The 18,941-nt window shown below is 44.7% G+C and overlaps 1 protein-coding gene and 1 pseudogene across 2 annotated transcripts in view; one reads left to right on the forward strand and one right to left on the reverse strand.

Moving 5' to 3' along the window:
* Positions 1-18,941, reverse strand: part of CSRP1 (cysteine and glycine rich protein 1) — a 64,015-nt gene that overhangs the window by 33,668 nt on the left and 11,406 nt on the right. The window contains exon 2 of one of the 2 annotated variants that reach the window (XM_015448771.3): positions 4,646-4,712. The exons of the other annotated variant lie outside the window; for it this stretch is intronic. The gene's annotated coding sequence lies outside the window, so the exon portion shown is untranslated. The remainder of the gene's footprint in view (positions 1-4,645; positions 4,713-18,941) is intronic. 2 annotated transcript variants of the gene reach the window in all.
* LOC102142540 (small ribosomal subunit protein eS10-like) lies at positions 8,071-8,787 on the forward strand (annotated as a pseudogene).

Below are 18,941 nucleotides of genomic sequence, written 5' to 3' on the forward strand. Positions count from 1 at the left end.
AAGCACTTTGTTACAGGAAGGGGGTCCAAATCCAGACCCCAAGAGAGGGTTCTTGTATCTCACGCAAGAAGGAATTCAGGGCAAGTCCATAGAGTAAAGTGAAAGCAAGTTTATTAGGAAAGTAAAGGAATGAAAGAACGGCTACTCTGTAGACAGAGCAGACCTGAAGGCTGCTGGTTGCCCATTTTTATGCTTATTTCTTGATTATGTGCTAAACAAGGGGTGGATTATTCATGCCTCCCCTTTTAAACCACATAAGGTAACTTCCTGATGTTGCCATGGCATTTGTAAACTGTCATGGCACTGGTAGGAGTGTAGCAATGAGGATGACCAGAGGTCACTCTCATCACCATCTTGGTTTTGGTGCGTTTTGGCCCTCTTCTTTACTGCAGCCTGTTTTATCAACAAGGTCTTTATGACGTGTATCTTGTGCCAACCTCCTATCTCATCCTGTGACTTAGAATGCCTTAACCGTCTGGGAATGCAGCCCAGTAGGTCTCAGCCTTATTTTACCCAGCCCCTACACAAGATGGAGTTGCTCTGGCTCCAACACCTCTGACCACTTGATACTTGTTAATAAATCCTTTTGACTCTAACTCATGATCCTACATTCTTAGCAGAGAAGCCAAAAATGTCCTAGGACACTAGTCAGAGAAAAAGGCCTTTGAAAGCCATGGAAACTGTTTTGCCACTCAGGACCCTTTCTTCTCCACTGGTAGGTGTTCTCTCCCCAAGATCCCTTTCCCTATCCTTCACACATCCAGACAGAGAAAGCCTGTATTGAGCACCCACTATGTGCCAAGCATTGGGCTAGGTGCCGAGAGATATGAATGGAGACTTTACAGTGAGGGGAGAGATCAAGTGTGCACCCAGATTTGGGAGAGGAGACCGGTACAGGAAGAGCACCGGGAGTTCAGACAGGGAGAGAACTCCATTGTGGGGATTAGCGAAGGCTTACATGGGAGGTGACAGGCTAATGAGCTGGGCCATAAAGGGCAGTTAGGCTCATAATGTATGGAGATGGACAGCATTCTGGTTACCTGTTGCTGGGCAACAAACCACCCCAAACTTGGCAGTGTAACAGAGCAGTCATTTGTCTTTCTCTCTCATGGTTCTAGGCTTTCACCAAGCTCAGCTGATTGTTCTTGCTGGGATTTCTCCTGTGATTACAGTCAGATGAGAGCTGGCTGGATTATTCACAGAGTCTGCCTTACTCCTGTGGCTGTAGGCTGATGCTTACTCCTCAGCTGAGGCTGTTAGCCAGAATCCCTACATGTGGTCTCTCCATGGGGCCTGGACTCTCTCACAGCATGGTGGCTGGTTGCAAGGACAAGCATCCCAAGAGAGAGCAGGAGAAAGTTGTCTCGCCTTTTGAAAACTGGCCTCAAAAGGCCCGTAGCAGATCCTCCCCTGTGCTCCACTAGTTGAGACAGTCATGAAGCCCCACCCAGTTTCCAAGAAGGGGACAGAGACGCCATTTCCTGATGTGTGAGTGGCAAGGTTCTGGAAGAGCATGTGGAATGGAAAGCATTTGAGGAAAATACAACTTGCTGTCAGGAAGGTCATTTCAGGCGGAGATCTTCATTGATGGTACCTTCGGAAACGTATTTTTAGGAAAGAAAGCAGTTTTTACAGACTTGGCATTGCTAAGGGAAACAAGGTTTTAGAAGTATTTACTGAGCCATCTTCACTAAGAGAAGATGCTGAGGAAAAGGGAGATGCCTTTTGAAGTAGACTCCAAGGGGGAAACAGGAGGCTGGGATGGATGGCAGCTCACAGCTGGCAAAGGCAGTGGACTAGCAATGATGGGTGAAAGCCTACCAAGACTGATTCTTAGAGGGGGAAGAATTGACTTTGTGTTCTTATAGCAAGTGGCCAGGAATAACTAGAGGCTATGTCCAAGCTGAGACCTCAAAAACAGTAGTAGGCAGGGTCCAAACCAGAAAGCAACAGTTAACAAAAACTGTATTGCAGCAAGAGAGATAAGATAAGCACACAAGTGTAACCGCCCAACGGATTCACCTTGCCTGCTGCCTAGACAGAGCCGATTTATCAAGACAGGAGAATAGCAATGGAGAAAGAGTAATTCACGCAGACCCGGCTGTGCAGGAGACCGGAGTTTTATTATTACTCAAATCAGTCTCTCCGAGCATTCGGGGATCAGAGTTTTAATTTGGCAAGTAGGGGCTTGGGAAGTGGGGAGTGCTAATTGCTCAGCTTGGAGATGGAATCATAGAGGGTTGAAGTGAAGGGGTGGCCTGCCCCTCCACACCTGTGAGCGTTTCTCATCAGGTGGAATGAGAGACTTAAGAAAATAAAGAGACACAAAGACAAAGTAAGTGGGCCCAGGGGACCTGCGCTCAGCATACAGAGGACCCACGCCGGCACCGGTCTCTGAGTTCCCTCAGTATTTATTGATCATTATCTTTACCATCTTGGAAAAGGGGAAGTGGCAGGACAATAGGGTCATAGTAGGGAGAAGGTCAGCAGAAAGACATGTGAATAAAGATCTCTGTGACATGAATCAGTTTAAGGAAAAGTGTTGTGCTTTGATGTGCATATGCAAACATCTCCATAAACATTTTCAGTGCATAAAAGGCAGCCTTGCCACTAGTACATCCCACCTCCAGCCCTAAGGCGGTTTTCTCCTGTCTCAGTAAATAGAACATACAATCGGGTTTTACACCGAGAAGTTCCATTGCCCAGGGACTTGCCCAGGGACGGGCAGGAGACAGATGTCTTTCTCTATCTCAGCTGCCAAGAGGCTTTCTTTCCTCTTTTGCTAGTCCTCCTCAGCACAGACCCTTTATGGGTGTCGGGCTGGGGGATCAGGTCTTTCCCTTCCCACGAGGCCATATTTCAGACTCTCACACAGGGAGAAGCCTTGAACAATACCTAACTTTCCTAGGCAGAGGTCCCTGCGGCTTTCCCCAGTGTTTGTGTCCCCGGGTACTTGAGATTAAGAGAATGGTGATGACTTTTAACAAGCATACTGCCTTCAGGCACTTGTTTAACAAAGCACACCCTGCACAGCCCCAGATCCATTAAACCTTGAGTCACCACAGCACGTGTCTCTTGCAAGGACAGGGTTGGGGGTAGGGTCACAGATTAACAGCATCTCAGATACAGAACAAAATGGAGTCTCTTATGTCTACTTCTTTCTATATAGACACAGTAACAGTCTGATCTCTCTTTCTTTTGGATCAGAGTTTTAATTTGGCAAGTAGGGGCTTGGGAAGTGGGGAGTCCTAACTGCTCAGCTTGGAGATGGAATCATAGAGGGTTGAAGTGAGTTTTTTGTGCTATTTTCTGTTCCTGGGTGGGAGGGCAGAACTGGTTGAGCCAGATTATGGTTCTGGGTTGTGTCAGCTGATCCACCCAGAGTGTAGGGTCGGCAAGATATCTCAAGCACTGATCTTAGGCTTACAACAGTGATGTTATCCCTAGGAGCAATTTAAGGAGGTTCAGATTGTTGGAGTCAGAGACTGCATGACCCCTAAACTGTCATTTCAAATCGTGTAGCTAATTTGTTAGCCCTGCAAAGGCAGACTGGTCCCCAGGCAAGAAGAGGGTCTTTTCGGGAAAGGGCTATTATTAATTTTGTTTCAGAGTAAAATCATGAACTGAATTCCTTCCCAAAGTTATTTCCACCTACGCCCAGGAATGAACAAGGACAGTTTAAAGGTTAGAAGCAAAATGGTTAGGTCTGATTTCTTTCACTGCCATAATTTCCTCAGTTATAATTTTGTAAAAGCGATTTCACAAGCAACCACAAGACATAGCAGCTATCATTTGGGGATAATACAGGGATGCAGGGAGCAGTCATCATGCATGAGCAAGAGCTGGGTCAGAGATAAGACACAGCCCCAGGTTAGAAGGCAGCTTCACACTGAGATGAATAGGGAGTGAAATCAAGGACCACAGCAGAGGTTGATGGCCCCATGCTCTTGATGGCACCATGACCTGAATGTCCAGGATCTTCCCTGTCAACCACCAACTTTATAGGAAAGGGTACACGAGCCAGCAATAATGGTGGTCAGGCTTGGCTGCGTGGGAAATAGGGAGTTTGCCCACCTGGCAGCTGCTGAGTGTCTCAGTAATGAGCTTCCAGCTACACAATGTCTGGACCCTGAGACCCAAAAAGGAAGGAGACTTGGCTTCCTTCACTATGGGCATTCTGTGACCCACCCTGGCGATGAGAAGGACTAAAGAGCTATAAGATATTAAATCTACATTGTGTGTTTCACTTGCTTATGAGCACTAGAGTTCCGTCACCTGAGCCCCCACTAAGTGCAGATGTATGTGACTTTAGAAAGGTTAGATTTACTCCTCATAGCTCAGGGTATACAGAAGTGGTCCCAATAAAAGTTTCCTTTGCTACAGGGGGCTGAGGACAATCATGAGGTTGTGAACTCTTTGACGACAGGATTAGATCTCGGTCAATATGTGTATGCTCAGTGCCTAGGATAGCATCTAGTTCATGGAAGGAAGGAAAGGAGAGAGGAAGGAAGGAAGGAAGGAAGGAAGGAAGGAAGGAAGGAAGGAAGGAAGGAAGGAAGGAAGGAAGGGTGGGAGGGAGGGAGGGAGGGAGGGAGGGAGGGAGTCGGATAATACAAAAGGCCGTGCCATGAATTCTTAGTCCTACCTGATCTCCAGGAGCGCCAGAAGGGTTGCTGGAAGCCCACATAGACATACGGTATATGATAAAATTTCTTTAAAAAAAAAGAGAGATATAATTCACATGTCATATGATTTGCCCGTTTAAAGTGTACATTTCAATGGGTTTTGGTATATTTACAGTTTTGCAATCACCACAGACCATTTCAGAACATTTTATCAACCTAATAGGAAACCCTGTACCCATTTGCAATCACTCCTGCATTTTCCTGCAACCTCCCAAGCAACTGAAACTGTCTTTGCAAAAATTACAGCAATGGGCAAATTATGACAGTGAAAGAGATCCGACCTAACTGACTCCATCTTGCTTCTAATCTCCAAGTTGCCCTTGTTCATTCCTGGGCGTAGGCCAAACTAACTTTGGGAGGAATTTAGCTTATAACTTAACTTTGAAACAAAGATGAAAACAGCCTTTTCCCTTAACACAGCCCCTTCTTGCCTGGGGACCAGACTGCCTGTGCAGCACTAGCAAATTAACCTCAAGATTAATGCAGATAGTCCGGGCGCACAGTGGCTCAGGCCTGTAATCACAGCACTTTGGGAGGCCAAGGCAGGTGGATCACCTGAGGTCAGGAGTTGGAGACCAGCCTGGCCAACATGGTGAAACCCCGTCTCTACTAAAAATACAAAAATTAGCTGGGAGTGGTGGCAGGGGCCTGTAGTCCCAGCTACTCAGGAGGCTGAGGTAGGAGAATCGCTTGAACCCGGGAGGCAGAGGCTGCAGTGAGCCGAGATCACGCCACTGCACTGCAGCCTGGGCGACGGAGTGAGACTTCATCTCAAAAGATTAATGCAGACAGGCCACGAGATTTTGAACCTCCCCAGTTGCTCTGAAAGCTAGCATCACTATTGTAAAACCTAAGATCAGGCTCCAGACATTTTTCACACTGCATTCTGATGTACCAGCTGGCCCCACCCAGGTCGGTAATCTGGCTCAACCAGTTCTGGGATCTCACCTGGGAACAGAGGACAGGAAGAATAATCCCACTTTGGCCCCCTATGATTTCATCTCTGACACAGCCAATCAGCATTCTCCACTTCCTGGCCCCTACCCACCAAATTATCCTTAAAAATGCCAGTCTCCAAATTTTCCAGAAGACTGGTTTGAGTAATAATGAAACTTCCATCGCTCCTTCAGCAAGCTCTTTGTAAATTAATTAAACTCTGTATTGCAATGCCCCTGTCTTGATATGTCTGCTCTGTCTGGGTATCGGGCAAGGAGAACCCTTTGGGTGGTTACACAAGTACGTATCCACTTTACATTTCTACAAATGTGCCTGCTCCAAATATTTTTTTGTTTGGTTTGTTTTTTGTTTTTAGGCAGGGTCTGGCTCTGTCACCCAGGCTGGAGCACAGTGGTGCAATCACGGCTCACTGCAACCTCTGCTTCCTGGCCTCTAGCGATCCTCCTTCCTCAGTACCCTCTACCCCCTTGCCCAGTAGCTGGGACTACAGATGCGGCCACCAAGTCTGGCTAATTTTTATGTATTTTTTGTAGAAATGGAGTTTTGCCGTGTTGCCCAGGCTGTTCTCAAACTCCTGGACTCAAGCAATCCGCCCACGTTGGCCTCCCAAAGTGCTGGGACTACAGGCCACCTTGCCTGGCCTGAACATTTCACATAATGTAGCCATACAATGTGTGGTCTTTCGTGTCTAGTTTCTTTTACATAACATAAGGAAAAGCTTCCCCTGTGCCCTCTGAAGGATCAATGAAAAAGCAACTGACGAAAAGCAGATTAATTGGAGAAAAGGCATATAGATTTATTAACATGCACGTGGGGGAGTACTGCACAGTTACCCTAACCTCCGAATGGAGTATAGGAGGTTACATACCATCTTTTTTTTGTTTTGAGACAGGGTCTCACTCTGTCACCAAGGCTGGAGCACAGTGACGCAATCTCAGCTCACTGCAACCTCCACCTCCTAGACTCAAGCAATCCTCCTGCCTCAGTCTCCTGAGTAGCTGGGACTACAGGTGTGTGCCACCATGCCTGGCTAATTTTCGTAATTTTTGGTAGAGATGGGGTTTCACCATGTTGGCCAGGCTGGTCTCAAACTCCTGACTTCAGGTGATCTGCCCGCCTCAGCCTCCCAAAGTGCTGGGATTACAGGTGTGAGCCACCATGCCTGGCCTATACCATCTTTTTTTTTTTTTTTTTTTTTTTTTTTTTTTTTTTGAGACGGAGTCTCGCGCTGTCACCCAGGCTGGAGTGCAGTGGCCGGATCTCAGCTCACTGCAAGCTCCGCCTCCCGGGTTCACGCCATTCTCCTGCCTCCGCCTCCCGAGTAGCTGGGACTACAGGCGTCCGCCACCTCGGCCGGCTAGTTTTTTGTATTTTTTAGTAGAGACGGGGTTTCACCGTGTTAACCAGGATGGTCTCGATCTCCTGACCTCGTGATCCGCCCGTCTCGGCCTCCCAAAGTGCTGGGATTACAGGCTTGAGCCACCGCGCCCGGCCATACCATCTTGAGGTTACAAAATGAATGGTAACTCAGGGCATGGCCAAAAACAGGTTATCGTGGTAAGCAGGTTTTAGTGGCAAGACATGTTATGAGAGGGGGAAAAGATGAGGCCTGGCTAGCGTAAGTGGTCTTGTTAGGTAGATGAAATCTCACAGGTAGCAGCCCTCAGAGAGAATTGATGGTAAATATTTCTTTCAGACCTTTAAATTTGTCAGAGTCTCAGTTAATCTGAGACTCTGATTAGACTCCTAAATCTAAAGAAGAGAAGGCCTGCATCAGTGAAGATTTTCTCTACTGATGCAAATCTCTCCCACCAAAGACAGCTTTGCAGGGCTACTTCTGTTTGCAAGGCCCTTTGAACAGCTGTCTCAAAATATGTCAAAGAAGGATATATATCCCACCTCAGCCTCCCAAAGTGCTGGGACTACAGGCGAGCCACCATGCCCGGCCCCAAAGAAGGATATTTTAAGGGAAATATTTTTATTTCTTTCACTAACTAATAAGTACTTCATTCCTTTTTTATTGCCAAATAATATGTAGGACATAGAATATATTATTTATAAAGTCATCAGTGCTGGGTAAGGTGTCAGAGCCCCGCATCAAAAAGTGGTTAACTCACCACTCGCAATGGCTCACGCCTGTAACCCCAGTACTTTGGGAGGCCAAGGCAGGTGGATCACCTGAGGTCAGGAGTTCCAGAGTTCCAGACCAGCCTGGCCAACATGGTGAAACCCCGTTTCTACTAAAAATACAAAAATTAGCCACATGTGGTGGCGGGCACCTATAATCCCAGCTACTCAGGAGGCAGAGACAGGAGAATCGCTTGAACCCGGGAGGTGGAGGTCGCAGTGGGCCGAGATCGTGCCATTGCACTCCAGCCTGGGTGACAAGAGTGAAACTCTATCTCAGAAAAAAAGGGGTTGACTCATGGGTTGGTAGGAAGACTTTATTGACAACAGTATAGGTTTGAAAAAGGAAAGTTTTATTAGAAAGAAAGAACGCGCCTTTCCAGCCCCGGACCCAGACCCTACAGTCGCCGAGATGTTGATGCCTAAGAAGAACTGGATTGCCATTTATGAACTCCTTTTCAAGGAGGGAGTCATGGTGGCCGAGAAGGATGTCCACATGCCTAAGCACCCGGAGCTGGCAGACAAGAATGTGCCCAACCTTCGTGTCATGAAGGCCATGCAGTCTCTCAAGTCCCGAGGCTACGTGAAGGAACAGTTTGCCTGGAGACGTTTCTACTGGTAGCTTACCAATGAGGTATCCAGTATCTCCGTGATTACCTTCATCTGCCCCCGGAGATTGTGCCTGCCATCCTACGCCACAGCTGTCCAGAGACTGGCAGGCCTCCGCCTAAAGGTCTGGAGGGTGAGCGACCTGCAAGACTCACAGGAGGGGAAGCCGACAGAGATACCTACAAAAACAGAGTGCTGTGCCCCCTGGTGCCAACAAGAAAGCGGAGGCTGGGGCTGGGGCGGCAACCGAATTCCAGTTTAGAGACAGATTTAGTTGTGGATGTGGTCAGCCACCTCAGTAAAATTGGAGAGGACTGTTTTGCAATGAATACAATTACAGCCAAAAAAAAGAAGGAAAAAAGGAAGGAAGGAAGGCAGGAAGGAAGGAAGGAAGGAAGGAAGGAAGGAAGGAAGGAAGGAAGAGAAGAGAAGAGTGCAGTGAGGTGCCTCAGCATGAGAAAAGTAAGTGCCCCACGGCAGACTTTTCCTTAGGGGTATTTATGGACCTTAAAGCGGGAGCTTAGGAGTAATGTGGACCATATTAGCCACATAGGTCATGATAAGTGGTTACATTTGTAGATATTTTGGTGCCTTAATGTCAGCAAGGGCTGCACAACGAGTTTCAACATGCATTCATTCAGTAGATGTACAGAAATTCTAGTTACTTAAAAATTTTTTTAAAAACCTGGTACCAGATGCTTGCTTTAGAATAATAGGGAAGTCCAATTACTTCTAAATCCCTCAGATAAGAAATTTTGCCTCTGGATGGTCGGCTTGATGGTCGCCAGGTGATCTTTGCTCTCCTCAATCATTTTTTTTTTTTTTTTTAGGTGGAGTTTAACTCTTGTTGCCCAGGCTGGAGTGCAATGGTGCGATCTCAGAGACGGAGTTTCGCTCTTGTTGCCCAGGCTGGAGTGCAATGGCGCGATCTCGGCTTACCACAACTCCCACCTCCCAGGTTCAAGCGATTCTCCTGCTTCAGCCTCCCGAGTAGCTGGGATTATAGGCATGCACCACCACGCCCGGCAAATTTGTATTTTTAGTAGAGATGGGGTTTCTCCATGTTGGTCAGGCTGGTCTCGAACTCCCAACCCCAGGTGATCCACCTGCCTCGGCCTCCCAAAGTGCTGGGATTACAGGTGTGAGCCACCATGCCCTGCTCAGTTTTTGTTTTTTTTTTAATTAATTTTTTTTCTTTAAACAACAGTGAGGTTTTTGTTGTGGTTGTTGTTAGACAGAGTCTCACTTTATTGCCCAGGTTGGAGTGCAATGGCACAATCTTGGCTCACTGCAACTTCTGCCTCCTGGGTTCAAGTGATCCTCCTGCCTCAGCCTCCCAAGTAGCTGGGATTATAGGTGCACGCCACCATGTCCAGCTAATTTTTGTATTTTTAGTAGAGACAGGGTTTAGTCATGTTGGCCAGGCTGGTCTCGAACTCCTGGCCTCAAGTGATCCATCCACCTCAGTCTCCCAAAGTGCTGAGATTACAGGTGTGAGCCACTTTGCCCAGCCCTCAATCAGTTATTAACATTTGAGTTGTTTCCGGTTCTTTACTATTTTGAATAATGCTGATATGAACATTCATGTATAAATTTTTGTGTGGATGAGTTTTTAAATTTATATTGGATCTATATCTAGGAGTGCAATTGTTAGGTCATATGGTAACTCTGTTTAACTCTTGAGGAACTGTCAAACTGTTTTCCAAAGCAGCTGCACCATTTTACATTCACACTAACAAGGAGGGTTCTCATTTCTCCATATCCTCACCAACACCTGTTATTACCAGCTTTTTTTATTATAGCCATCCTAATGGGTGTGAATTGGTAGTTCATTGAGGTTTTGATTTACATTTCCTAATGACTAATGATGTTGAGCATCTTTTCCATCTGCATATCTTCTTTGGAAAAAAAAAGTCTATTTAAATCTCTTTTTTTGTTGTTGTTTTTTGTTTTTTTAAGATGGAGTCTCGCTCTGTCGCCCAGGCTGGAGTGCTGTGGCGAGATCGCGGCTCACTGCAACCTCCACCTCCCGGGTTCAAGTGATTCTTCTGCCTCAGCCTCCCAAAGTGGGACTATAGGCTCATACCACCACACCTGGCTAATTTTTGTATTATTAGTAGAGATGGGGTTTCACCATGTTAGCCAGGCTGGTCTTGAACTCCTGACTTTGTGATCTGCCTGCCTCAGCCTCCCAAAGTGCTGGGATTACAGGCGTGAGCCACCACGCCCAGCTATTTAAATCTTTTACTTATTTTATATATATTTTTTGTTTCTCATGACACAGCCCTCAGGAGATCCTGAGAACATGTGCCCCTTCTTACCTATTTTTCTTTCTTTCCAATTTTTTTTTTTTTTTTTAAGAGACAGGGTCTCACTCGGCCATCCAGGAGATAGTGCGGCGGTGTGATCATAGCTCATTGTAACCTATTACTCCTGGACTCAAGCAATCTTCCCACCTTAGTCTCCCGAGTAGCCAGAACTACAGGTATGTGCCCCTATGCCCAACTAATTTTTGAATTTTTTGTAGAGACGGGATCTCAATATGTTGCCCAGGCTGCTGTCAAACTCCTGGCTTCAAGCAATTCTCCTACCTCAGCTTCCCAAAGTCCTGGGATTACTATGCCTTGACTTTACCTATTTTTAAATTATTTGCCTTTTTGTTATTGTATAAAATTTCTTAAACTGATGTTCCACAAATGTAGTATCTGGAGACCTGTGGGTTCTCAGTCAGGTTTGTTTAATGTGGCTCTTTTTTCCTTCTCCCTCCCTCCCTCCCTCTCTCTCTCTTTTTCTTTTCTTTCTTTCTTTCTTTCTTTCTTTCTTTCTTTTTTTTTTTTTTTGACAGTGTCTTGTTCTGTTGCCCAGCCTGCAGTGCAGTGGCGTGATCTCAGCTCACTGCAACCTCCACCTCCCGGCTTCCAGCGATTCTTCCACCTCAGCTTCCTGAGTAGCTGGGATTATAGGTGAGTGCCACCACACCCAGCTAATGTTTGTATTTTTAGTAGAGACTAGGTTTTGCCATGTTGGCCAGGCTGGTCTCCAATTCCTGACCTCAAGTGATCTGCCTCCATTGGCCTCCCAAGGTGCTGGGATTGTGAGGCACTGCGCCCTGGCCCTGTGGGACTTTCATTTTAATGAATATCTGTCTCTGGCCAAGATGGAGTAACAGGTATCTTCCTGCTTAAAATAACAACAGAGGGAAAAATATATCAAACAACAGTTTTCAGGACACTGGAAATCAGGCAGTAAAGGAGAGTGGTCTGTGAGAGATGAGAAACAAATGAGGCGCCCTCTTATTGTCCCAGCTTACTATGTGAAAGAGCTTCCAAGCTGTGGTGCAGCAGAAAGAACCCAAGCAAAGCTCGGAGAGTTCCTGAGTTGAGAAGGAGCTGAGTCTGGGGAGACTAGAAAGTATAATAAATTAATAGTTTCTTTCTACAGGGTCAGAAAGTAAGCGAGCAGTGGCTGGGTTGGGGGCACGGAAGAGTGGAGAGTGACTTGTAATGGGTACCAGATTTCTTATTGGGGTGATAAATGTTCTAAAATTAGACTGTGGTGATAGTTGCAGAACTGTGTGAATATACTAAAAACTATTGAAATTCATTAAGTTGTATACACTAAATATGTACAGCTTTTTGTATGTCAATTATATCCCAATTAAGTAGCTTTTTAAAATCATTGAGTTGTACATTTTCTTTTTTGTGGCGGTGGGGCAGGGCAGATCTCACTGTGTCACCCAGGTGGGAGTGCAGTGGCGCAATCTCAGCTTATTGCAGCCTCAACCTCCTGGGCTCAAGCGATCCTCCCACCTAATTTTTTGGATTTTTTGTAGAAATGAGGTCTCATCCAGCCTGGCCAACATGGTGAAACTCTGTCTCTACTAAAAATACAAAAATTAGCCAGCCATGGTGGCAGGTGCCTGTAATCCCAGCTACTTGGGAGGCTGAGACAGGAGAATCACTTGAACCTGGGAGGCAGAGGTTGCAATGAGCCAAGACTGCACCATGGCACTCCAGCCTGGGCAAGAAGAGCAAAACTCCATCTCAAAAAAAAAAATAAAAAAATAAAAAAGAGGTCTCATTACATTGCCCAGGCTGGTCTCAAACTTCTGGGCTCAAGCAATCCACCTGTCTCAGCCCCACAAAGTGCTAGGATTACAGGCACGAGCCACTGTGCCTGGCCATGTTGTATATTTTCAATAGGTGACTTGTATGGTATGTAAATTGTATATTAATAAAGCTGTTTTAAAAATTAAAAGGAAAATAAAGACATGTTCAGACATACGAAAGGGGAAATAATTCACAACAAACAGTCCCCAATGTAAGAAATGTTAAAATAAGTCCTTAAGGCAGAAGTAAAAAGAAGGAACAGAGGTAAAGATGATGTCTTATTTTTCATTGGAAACAATACAAGCAAGAAGGCAGCAGAGTAACATTTTTAAGTTCTTTTAAAATATTGTCAACATAGAATTCTATATCTAGAAAAAATATCTTTTAGAAATAAAGAATAGAAGAAATGGTAGCTACAATTGTATTTTAAAAATATGATTAAAAAAAATTATTTAAAACTGGCTGGGTGTGGTGGCTCATGACTGTAATCCCAGCACATTGGGAGGCTGAGGCGGGCAGATCACTTGAGGTCAGGAGTTCATGACCAGCCTGGCCAACATGGCGAAACCCTGTCTCTACTAAAAATACAAAAATTAGCCACGCATGGTGGTGGGCACCTGTAATCCCAGCTATTAGGGAGGCTGAAGCAGGAGAATCACTTAAACCCGGGAAGCGGAAGTTGCAGTGAGCCGAGATAGCGCCACTGCACTCCAGCCTGGGCGACAGAGAAAGATTCCATCTCAAAAAAAAAGAAAGAAAGAAAATTATTTAATACTTTTAAAAAGATAGTTGACTATTTAAGCAAAAATAATAAGGTTGTATTTCAGGATTTATAACATTTGGAAAAGGAAATGCATGGTTATAATAGTACAAAGGTCAGGAGGAGAGAAATGGAAGCTCATTATTGCAAGGTTCTTATACTATGCATGAAATGGTATAGTATCACTTGAAGGTAGATTTAGGTAAGCTAAAGATAAATAGTATGAATCCTAAAGCAACCACTGAAATAACAAAACAAAGAGTTATAGCTAATAAACCAGCAAAGGAGATAAAATGGAATTGTGAAAATACTCAATCTAAAGCAGAAAAAGAGAAAAAATTGAACAAAGAACAGATGGGACAAATAGAAAATAAACAATGGAGCTAGGTGTGGTGACTCAGGCCTGTAATCCCAGCACTTTGGGAGGCCAAGGTGGGCGGATCATTTGAGGTCAGGAGTTCGAGACCAGCCTGTCCAACATGGTGAAACCCTGTCTCTACTAAAAATATAAAAATTAGCTGGGTGTGGTGGCAGGCACCTGTAATCCCAGCTACTCTGGAGGCTGAGGCAGAAGAATCTCCTGAACCCGGGAAGTGGAGGTTGCAGTGGGCCAAGATTTGAACCACTGCACTCCATCCTGGGTGACAGAGTGAGACTCTGTCTCAAAAAAATTAAAAAATAAATAAATAAACAGCGAAGTGATAGACTCAAATCCAACCACGTCAATAATCACATTAAATCTAAATGGCCTAAACACTTCATTTTAAAGGCAGAGACTGTTAGATGGACTTTTTTTTTAAAGTAAGACTCAATTATTTGCTATCTATAAGAAATGAACTTTAAATATAAAACCTTTAAAAGGATAGGAAGAATATACTATGCTAACATTAGTCAAAAGAAGGTTGAAGTTGCTATATTAACACCAGACAAAGTTGATTTCAGACCAGTCTGGGCAATATGGTGAAAGCCTGTCTCTACAAAGAATACAAAAAATTAGCCAGGCATGGTGGTGCAGGTCTGTAGTTCAGCTACTTGGGAGGCTGAGATTGGATCTCTTGAGCCCAGGAGGCAGCAGTTGCAGTGAGCCGTGGTCATGCCACTGCACTCCAGCCTGGGTGACAGAATGAGACCCTGTCTCACAAAACAAAAATGAAACAATAACAACAAGAGTTGATTTCAGAGCAAAGAATGTTACCAGAGATAAAGAATGACATTTCATAATGATTAGGGGTCATTTCATCAAGTGGATGTGATAATCCTATGTTTATGCACTTTAACCATCAAACAGAGGGAAAAGCTTCCACTCCCTGAAAAATGAAAACAAAACACAAAAATTATACTTAAACCTCTACTGCTAACCTCTACTGCTATTTCACACACAGGGTACAGAATACAAATTTTGTGTGACATATGAAGAAGTAGAAAACTATGACTCATAATCACAAGACAACAAGATCGTCAGGTGATCTAGTTATGAGAATCAGCAGACAAAGGCTTTAAAACAACAATTATAAGTATGCTGAAAATTTTAAAGGAAAAAAACATTCACAATAGGTAAAGAGATAAGGTATTTCAAAAGAAATGGAAATTCAAGAACAAGCTAGCGGCCGGGCGCGGTGGCTCAAGCCTGTAATCCCAGCACTTTGGGAGGCCGAGACGGGTGGATCACAAGGTCAGGAGATCGAGACCATCCTGGCTAACACAGTGAAACCCCGTCTCTACTAAAAAATACAAAAAACTAGCCGGGCGAGCTGGCGGGCGCCTCTGGTCCCAGCTACTCGGGAGGCTGAGGCAGGAGAATGGCGTGAACCTGGGAGGCGGAGCTTGCAGTGAGCTGAGATCAGGTCACTGCACTCCAGCCTGGGCGACAGAGCGAGACTCCGTCTCAAAAAAAAAAAAAAAAAAAGAACAAACTAAAGGGAAATTATAAAATTGAAAAATACAATGTATGAAGACTTAGTTGATGAGCTTAACAGCAAATTAGACACTGCAGAAGAAAAAAATAAGTGAATTGAATATAAGCTAATAAAAACTATCTAAATTGAAGTAGAGAGAGGAAAAAATGGTTGAGAAAAATGAACAGAGCATTAGCAAACTGTAGGATAATAGTAAGCAGTCTAACATACATGCAATTAGAGTTCCATAAGGAGAAGAAAGAAACAATAAGGCAGAAAAATATTTAAAGAAACAGTAGCTTAAAAGTTGATGAAAAATAACAATCCATAGGTCCAAAAAGTTCAACTAACCCCAAGCAGGATAAACTTTTTTTTTTTTTTTGAGACGGAGTCTCGCTCTGTCACCCAGGCTGGAGTGCAGTGGCCGGATCTCAGCTCACTGCAAGCTCCTCCTCTCGGGTTCACGCCATTCTCCTGCCTCAGCCTCCCGAGTAGCTGGGACTACAGGCACCCGCCACTTCGCCCGGCTAGTTTTTTGTATTTTTTAGTAGAGACGGGGTTTCACCGTATTAGCCAGGATGGTCTCGATCTCCTGACCTCATGATCCACCCATCTCGGCCTCCCAAAGTGCTGGGATTACAAGCTTGAGCCACCGCGCCCGGCCAGGATAAACTTTTTAAAAATCATACTCGGGGCCAGGTGCAGTAGCTTATGCCTGTAATCCCAGCACTTTGGGAGGCCAAGGCTCATTTGAGGTCAGGAATTCAAAACCAGCTTGGACAATTTGGTGAAACCTGGTCTCTACTAAAAATATAAAATTAGCCAGCGCTGGGCATGGTGGCTCACACCTGTAATCCCAGCACTTTGGGAGGCTCAAGTGGGCAGATCACCTGAGGTCAGGAGTTCAAGACCAGCATGGCCAACATGGTGAAACCCCATCTTTACTGAAAATACAAAAATTAGCCAGGAGTGGTGGTGGGTGCCTGTAATCTCAGCTACTTGGGAGGCTAAGGCAGGAGAATCACTTGAACCTAGGAGGCAGAGGTTTCAGTGAGCCAAAATCACACCATTGCACTCCATCCTGGGTGACTGAGACTCTGTCTCAAAAAAAAAAAAAAGAAAGCAAAAATAAAACACAAACACACTTGGTACAACAGAGTAAAACTGCTGAAAACCAAAGATAAAGAGAAAATCTTAAAAGCAGTCAGAAGGGGAAAAGAGACACATTACACAGAGGGGGTCAAATATAAATGTGAGAGCTATTTCTCGTCAGAGATCATTAAGTCAAATATCCATTAATTGATAAATAAACAAAATGTGCTATATTCATACAATGAAATACTACTCAGCAATAAAAAGAAGAAAAAACTACTATAGCTATAGTATAGCTATATGAACCTTAAAAACATTATTCTAAGACCAGGCGCGATGGCTCACGCCTGTAATCCTAGCACTTTGGCAGGCCGAGGCGGGCGGGTCACGAGGTCAGGAGATCAAGACCATCCTGACTAACACGGTGAAACCCCGTCTCTACTAAAGATACAAAAAATTAGCTGGGCGTGGTGGCGGGTGCCTATAGTCCCAGCTACTGGGGAGGCTAAGGCAGGAGAATGGCATGAACCCAGGAGGCGGAGCTTGCGGTGAGCCGAGACGGCACCACTGCACTCCAGCCTGGGCGACAGAGTGACACTCCATCTCAAAACAAAACAAAGAACAAACAAAAAGTTATTCTAAATGAAAAGAGCCAGATGCAAAAGACCATAAATTAGATTATTTCATTTCTATTAAATGTCTAGAAAAGAAAAATCTATAGAGATAGAAAGCACATTAGTGTTTGCCTGTGGCTAGGGGTGAGATTGATTGCAAATGGGTAGGAAGAATTGCTTTGGGATGTTATAAATGTTCTAAAACTAGGCTGTGGTAATAGTTACACAACTCTTCAAATTTACTAAAAATTATTGAATTGTACCTTTACCATGGGTGAATTTTAGGATATGTTAATTATACCTTAATAAAGCTATTAAAAAGGTGCTGAGACAGAAGCCACCAGTTTGGAAAGGATAAGAGAAAAACATGTAACTGAAAAAGGACAATTGGCCACACTATAGAATTATTATAAATCCAAGAGAAAATGACCAACAATATAATTGGAAAAAGATTAGGAAATAGGAATAGAAGGCAATTCTAATCTCAAGAAACGTATGAAAAGATGTTTAATCCTATTAATAGTTGGTAAAATATAAATTAAAGTCTTGGTAATCTACAATCTCACATCCATCTGATTGTCCAAAAAAAGGGCCTGACAATACCAAGGTTAGCAGGAGTATGGTAAAATTAAAGGTGTCCAGGCTCTGTGGCCATCAATTTCACTCCTGGATAGACTACTGGAGAAACACAAATGTGCACAGTAAGATCCTTACAAGAATTTCCATAGCAGCATGGTTTATTTTTTTATTTTTTATTTTTATTTTTTTTTGAGACGGAGTCTTGCTCTGTCGCCCAAGCTGGAGTGCAGTGGCGCGATCCTGGCTCACTGCAAGCTCCGCCTCCTGGGTTCACGCCATTCTCCTGCCCCAGCCTCCCGAGTAGCTGGGACTACAGGCGCCCGCCACTGCGCCCGGCTCATTTTTTTTGTATTTTTAGTAGAGACGGGGTTTCACCGTGGTCTCGATCTCCTGACCTTGTGATCCGCCCGCCTCGGCCTCCCAAAGTGCTGGGATTACAGGCGTGAGCCACCGCGCCCGGCCAGCAGCATGGTTTATAATTGCAAAAAAAAAAAAAAAATAGAAACAATAAAATAAATAGGCCAGGCACAATGGCTCATGCCTGTAATTCCAGCACTTTGGGAGGCCGAAGTGGGTGGATCACGAGATCAGGAGTTTGAGACCAGCCTGGTTAACAGGGTGAAACCCTGTCTCTACCAAATCTACAAAAATTAGCTGGGCATGGTGGTGGGCGCCTGTTATCCCAGCTACTCAGAAGGCTAAGGCAGGAGAATCGCTTGAAACCAGAAGGCAGAGGTTGCAGCGAGCTGAGATTGTGCCACTGCACTCCAGCCTGGGCAACAGAATGAAATTCTGTCTCAAAGGAAAAATAAATAAATAAATTAGAGTGTAGTTGTACAATGGAATATTATATAGCAGTGAAAATGAGTAAACTAAAGCTACATGGAATGCAGTAGAGGAGGACCTTAAAACTATATTTGTAATGCTTTCTTTTTTTTTTTTTTTTTTTTTTTTGAGACGGAGTCTCGCTCTGTCACCCAGGCTGGAGTGCAGTGGCCGGATCTCAGCTCACTGCAAGCTCCGCCTCCCGGGTTCACGCCATTCTCCTGCCTCAGCCTCCCGAGTAGCTGGGACTACAGGCGCCCACAACCGCGCCCGGCTAATTTTTTGTATTTTTAGTAGAGACGGGGTTTCACCGTGGTCTCGATCTCCTGACCTTGTGATCCGCCTGCCTCGGCCTCCCAAAGTACTGGGATTACAGGCATGAGCCACCGTGCCCGGCCGTAATGCTTTATTTCTTAAACTCAGGGCGTTTACAGGTGTGATGGTGAAATTTTATATGTCAACTTGTCTGGGCCATAAGATGCCCAGATATTTGGTAAAATATTATTCTGGATGTTTCTGTGAGGGTGTTTTTGGTTGAGATTAACATTTAAATCCGTAGAATGAGTAAAGCAAACTGCCCTCTCTAATATAGGTGGACCTTATCCAATCAGTTGATGGCCTAAATAGAACAAAAACGGCTGACTCTCCCCTAAGTAAAAGCGAATTCCTTTTGCCTAACTGCCTTCAAA

Source organism: Macaca fascicularis, chromosome 1 (assembly GCF_037993035.2).
Source record: "Macaca fascicularis isolate 582-1 chromosome 1, T2T-MFA8v1.1".
Lineage (NCBI taxonomy): Eukaryota > Metazoa > Chordata > Mammalia > Primates > Cercopithecidae > Macaca > Macaca fascicularis.